Source organism: Callospermophilus lateralis, chromosome 4 (assembly GCF_048772815.1).
Source record: "Callospermophilus lateralis isolate mCalLat2 chromosome 4, mCalLat2.hap1, whole genome shotgun sequence".
In the NCBI taxonomy this organism is placed as follows: Eukaryota; Metazoa; Chordata; class Mammalia; order Rodentia; family Sciuridae; genus Callospermophilus; species Callospermophilus lateralis.
The window spans coordinates 84433365-84439850 of NC_135308.1; positions in this window are offsets into that span (position 1 = coordinate 84433365).

Below are 6486 nucleotides of genomic sequence, written 5' to 3' on the forward strand. Positions count from 1 at the left end.
TGCTTTGCCACTCTTAATTTCAGAATCACACTGCCATGTTGTTCTACCGTATTTATTTATTTGTAGAATCCATGGCTTTTATAGATTAGTCAGGGGAAGAAAGTTAGCTTGAGATCTTTATCAGATTTTAAATTTACTTAAACTCACTCCTTTTACATAGGTTTATCATCTGTCTGACTTTATCGTCTGTTTTTACATGGGTTGCAATTTTGATTCAAAATTAAACAGAGAAAGTGAAAGAAAGAGGTAATCAGGAACAAACTGTTTAAGAAAGAAGACAGAGTATGGTGGCTTCGTGATAGAGCACTAGAGCTCTTGTCTTGTCTCTGTGAGGTCCTTTTTGGTTTGTTATTGGTTTTTTATTGGAGCTTTTTAGTAATACATGACAAGTGGGTTCATCCTGACAAAATCATACATGTGTGGAATTTGATTTCAGTTCATGATTCCCTTTTCCCCGCTCTCCTTCCTCTACTGATTTCTTGTCACTTGTCTATTTATAGTGGATTGGTTCTAGAAAAGAAGAGTTTTTATTTTTGCTTAAAGGACAGGTCTGTACCTTGAAGAAAAGAAGGAATTTTAAATGGAAACAGTGAAAGAGAAAGTCATAAAAGATGGAAGTGAGCAGCAAGCATGTACCTGATCTGTTGAAGAGCCAGATAAGGAAGTGGAGGTCACTCTGGCTCCCAGCTGGCCTAGATTGGCTTGGGTGGCTCAGCTCCACTCTGGAGCATTCCCTGAGGAAGACAGCAGGGGATCTTGAGGTAAATAAATACTGAGGGTGGGAAAGAATGAGTTCATTATGTAAATAATAGTTGCAAGCCAGATGTTCATAGCTGGGGTATACCTTACTTGCCTGAGGCAGTTGTACAAAGCATTTTGCATTTTGAGCTAGTTTTCATATCCCCAGGGGCCTTGCTATCAAATTCCAAAATTACTCCCTCTCCCCCAGCAGCTTTCCTCACAACTGCTGAAAAAAGAAACTGTTAGAATGGTCTCGCATTGAGGGGATTTTGGTAAAGTGTGTTACAGGCAAACAGAAAGAAAGCAGAAATTAAGCAATCCAGATAATTACTGTCACGAATACTAGACAGTGTGAAGAAGAGGAAAGATTTTGCTTTTCAGTGTTTATACTGAGTACATAAAATGAAAAAAAAAAAAAAAAAAAGAATGCCATGGAGCTAATTTTTTAAAAACTAAGGAGGCTTATAGCTGCTCAGTTCCCATAAAAATCAAAAGGACAAATGTGACTTAAACTTGCTTTACTGAAGCAAATTTTCACAACCTGGTATTTAAATTGAGCTTTGGGGCAGTCAAATAATCCCACAGGCATGTAAAATCTGATACTATATCTGCATCTAAGTATTCTGCTCTGGGATTTGGAATCCCAATTGGCAACCTGGGAAAACGGTATTACTTACACTTGCTCAAATAGTCTCTAATTAGTTCTTCTGACCCTCTTGTATACTAATAAATGGCCCATTACAGAGCATTAAAACGGAATTCTTTCCATTAAAAATGATTTCCTTGCTAGTGAACATGATCTAGGTTTAATGTACAGTGTTAGTTAACATTAGATTGTTCTAATGTGCGGTGAATGCTTTCCACCAGGAAGTGATTGTTGCACTAATTAGGCTTTCTGGTTCAGTCAATTAGCTGAGAGGGGGATGAGTCTTCCTATGGTGATCTAAATATTGCTTATATTCTTAGTTTGTTTTTGGTCTATTACTTTTTGATTGAAAGAGCTGGAAACTCTAATGTGAAATTGTATAATGAGCCTTGGAAAATTATGAGCCTTAAGAGACATTTAGATCACCTCATCAGGTCAAGTTTCAAGTTTTATTTGGATATGCAAATGGACAAATGCAATAGGAACAAACTCCTTTTAAATTCTGCCCCACTCCTCATCCTGTCCAAGGCTTGCAGCTCCCTTGGCATCTAATATAGTGTCATACATAGCAGGCATCCAGTGATTATGTTGGATAAATGTGGCAAAGTACTTCTGGGTATCTGGTGTTACTGAACCAGCCCTGTTTTGCCACTATGCTCATTACTGAAATGGCAAGTTTTGCAAAGGAGGCTTTGTTCATGAGTGGCCAATCACCTATACTAGAGAGAGAGAGGTTCAAATCTGCCTCCCTAAGGATAGGGTTGAAGGGTACTCATAGGATAAAATAACAGGATGTAAACAGGAAAAACAGGAAATAACAGGAAGTAAAGAGAAGTAAAGTTAGTGCATGATTAACCAAACTTCATGCCTCTTCATAGAATACCTGTTCAGAAAATGGCAGCACTAATGGGCTCTGGGAGTGGAATTTAGGTTTTATGACATCAAAATGTCATCCATTAAACACTTGTACAACTGAAGAGTTGGGGTTTCAAACAGGTCTAAACTACCTTCCTAAATAAGAACAACATAGGTATGTCAGACTTGCTGTCTAAATAAAGCGAATGGGAGTACAGTGCTTAGCTAGGTGAGTCTAAAATTAGTGAGAAAAGCAAGTGAAGCTAGAGGGTTGACTCAGGGTTTTCTTTGGTTTCATTGATGATTAAAATTTGTAGAACATTTATCTAATAAATCAATAAACATATTTACCAAGCACGTATATATGCCCAGAAATATGCGTGGTAAGTCCTAAGGAAAACTGAAAAGATGTGTTAAATATGGCTCTATGAAACAAATATCATAGGGATTAGATAATTTTAAGCTATTTTACATTGTAACTATTCTGGAAAACCCAGGCCACAACCTCACTAATTGCATGCTATCAGGAGGCTGAGTGGGAGGTCAGGAAAGATTTTAATACAGTTTTTTTTCTGAGTCTCTATGGCAAGAATTTTTCTCATCAAACTGATTTTTTATTGAACATCTGGGATGTGCCCGGTGCCTTGCTGGGACCTAGGCACATAGATAAACACTATGACTCCCCTTCAGAAGAGCATCATCAGAGGGGGAATTGGGCAGGGGTGGGGAGAGATATGCAAACAAATAGAAAATGGCATTTGCTTCATAATGGTGATACAAGTTTAGCTTGACTGATTCCATCTACCTGCTGAGCTAGGCTTTGCCCTTCTAGGTGGAAAGGTAAGAATCCCTATGACTAGATAGGGATAACAGGTGAAATCAAAGGAACTAGTGAAGGATGCTGAATAAATAAGAATGTGCAAGAGATGATAGGAGATCGATGCATGGAAGAAGAGATATTTATTGAATGGCCTGAAGTCTAGTAGAGATTTGGGGACTTGGTTTGTACCTAATATTGCAAGAGCTTCCAACTGTTATTCCTATTTTCCGTCTGAGCTCATAATTAGCAAATGAATCTTCTTTAGAACAGAGCACAGCTCTGCTCTTTTCTCTAAGGTCTCCCAATTGTTAAGGTTCCTTTCTCTGACACTCAAGATCTTCCACAGTTTGGTTCCAACAAAATTTTGACCTCAGAAAATACCATTTTTATGTTTCAAACATGCAACTTTATCTTTCCTTCTTCTTCCACAAATATATCCGACTTTAGTCAATCTTCAATGTCTCTGGATCCTTTTCCAAAAACTGTTGCTAATTGTTGAAAGCCCTTTTTAAAGGGCTTTCTGTTTCTATATCAAACTTCTGCTGGTCCTCTTTCAATTCCACCCAGAGTGTGTGATTTCTTCCTCACCTAACCACACCATCATCTCCTTCTTTCTATGCTGTAGTCTGCTTTACATTGCAATTATTTATGCACACGTTTCCAACCTCCTTGATTGTAAGAGATTCTTATGCATTCAACCTTTGGTCCTTCCTCTTACTCTTTTTACTCATAGCAACTAACATAATGTAAGACCATACATGATTGGTATGATGACAAAATTAAAACTGTAATGGAGTTGATAGTGAGAAACTTACAGATCCAGGGTAGAAATGCTGAAGTATTGAGTTGTGATTTATCTGAGCACAGGACTGGCTGAAGAATCTGTCTCCTTTCGAGCTTTTATTTTCGTGTGTGTGTGTGTGTGTGTGTGTGTGTGTGTGTGTGTGTGTGTTTGAGGGCCTTATTAATATTCAAATGAAGTTTAGGAAGTCTCTGCTAAAAGTATTAATAGCAATGACTATGCAAAACAATTATAACCCCCTTATTTGTTGTGTAATGAGATTTGCAGCCTCATTTAAACACTGTGAATAATGCAAATGCTTTTGTTGGGGATTCTAATATACAATTTTTCTAGCAGTTATTCCAATGAATACAAAGTTTGTACAATACTAGTACTCTCAAGAATGAGTTTGATCCTAAAGATTTTTGTCCCCTACTTGCATAATAAAATTTTTATAAAAATATACTACATTTAAAAAAATTATATTGCTTTGGAGTGGAACAGAATACTTATGGATACAGGTAAAAATTTGAATTTGGTAGTAGAGAAGCACGCACACACAAAAGAAAGTAACATCAAAGATGTGCATGGAATAAAACTGCAAGTACTTTGAGATCAATGTTGTTAATCTGCATTTGCTAATGTATTTCCAGTTACAGCTAGTTTACCACTCAGGGTGTTTTCCTTATACCCATAGGAGGTAAGCATTTTTCAGATGTGGAAAATGAGCCCCTGAAAGATTATGTAATAGGCACTTATTTTCTTTCTTGCTTGCTGTAGCTTTTGCTCTCTAACTCTTTAAAGAAAAACTCAGTAAATGAGGAACTTATTACTTCTTTCTAATTTCATGCACTTGTTCTCTTGCTCTGTTCTGTTTTTTGACCTAACTTTTAACCCAAGATGCTAATCTGACATAACCAGTAGGCCAAATCTTATATTTGGACATATTTCTTTTTGTTTTAATCAGTACTGTTACTATTGTTGTTTTTCTCATTAGGAGAATGAGACCCTAGAAATTTATGAGATGTGTCCAAAGACATTGGGATTCTGTTATAGATTTAATTCTCCATCCTCATTGTTAGCTTAAAGTCCTAAAACCCAGGACCTCAGCTTGTGATCATACTTGGAAACAGTGTCATTATAGATATAATTAATTTAGATGAGGTCATACTGGAGTAGGACAGTCCCTTAATACAATATGTGGGTATTCCCCTTATATAGCAGAAATTTTTGAGATAGATATACCACAGGGAAAAAGCCACATGAAGGTGAAGGCAGAAATCAAGGTAATGCTTCTATGTGACAAGGAATATTAATGATTGCCACCCAACTACCAGGAGTTGGGGAAGAGGCATGGAACAGATTCATCTTTATACCTCTCAAAACTTGCCAACACCTAGATCTTGAATTCTTAGTTTCCTCGAATTGTCAGAAAACAAGTTTCTCTTATTTAAGCGACCATGTTTGTGGTGCTTTGCTGTGACAACCCTAGCAAAACAATAGATTCCAACCAGGATTACTCAAGTTCTATGCTCTTTCTACTACATCACATTTGCATGTTCCCAATGGATGTAGCTTTGCCTGGGGTCTTAAGGCCTGGGCCCTTCACGCAAAGTTAGTCGTGTTATAGAAGGTTCTATTGGAAAGTGATCATTTGTTAGAAGCACCACTACATCTCCTAATACCACTGATTGGTTCAGCCTTCTCTGGAGCAAGGTTCTTTGGCACAACCTACACAGCACTTTAAATAGTGTAAACCAACCATGTGTATATGAAAACTTTGTCTTGTCTAGCCATTCCCCCCAGGGATGAGTAATCTATAACAGAAGCATAGAGGAGTTAACAAATAGAATTTTGGCCAGAGACAGAAGGCCAGGGAGGAATCAACAGATGCACAGTTTCTTTTTGACAAGTTATGAGTAGATGCACTATGTAGTCTTGCCCATTTACTGTGGGTTTTTGTTGTTGGATATTGTAATCAGTTCACCTTAGTTTTGCTTTGTCTTTCTTTCCTGCTTCACTTTTCTCTCTCTTCACTCCTACTTAACAGAATTATCTTTCTTTATCTCCCAACAGAGTAGAACACTAGTTTGCATGGTTGCCCCAATCTGTGGGATACAATAAGACAACTGTATTAAGGGTTAGTCTAGAAATCAGGATCTCAGGATAGTATTTTGAAGTTAACTTTCCCACTAGTCTGAAGGTATAATACTGCACAGCATGCAGCAACATCCCAATATTTAAAGCATACTCCTATGGAGGGAAGATTATGTCTATATCCTTGTTGATGATGATGGTTTCATGGGTATATCCTTATCCCCATACTCATGGAGTTATATAAACTAAATGTGTCCAGCATTTTACCTGTCAATATTACTTTAATAAAGTGATTAGGAAAAAACCTTTTCTGTTATGTAATTGGAGAAAAGATGTATATGCAAAGCAAGATATTGTGAAAGGAAATGGTGACTAGCCCAATATGAGAGCATTGGTAATTCTAAGGATTTTGCTGTAGGATAGCTACTTTTGACAGTACTGGAGAACTTGCCAAGTGAAAGCACTCTGTTAAAGCCACAGGCAGCTTTAAAGAAGATTCTTATCACATGCAGACACATGGCAGATTGTGCTGGAAATCAGGGTTAG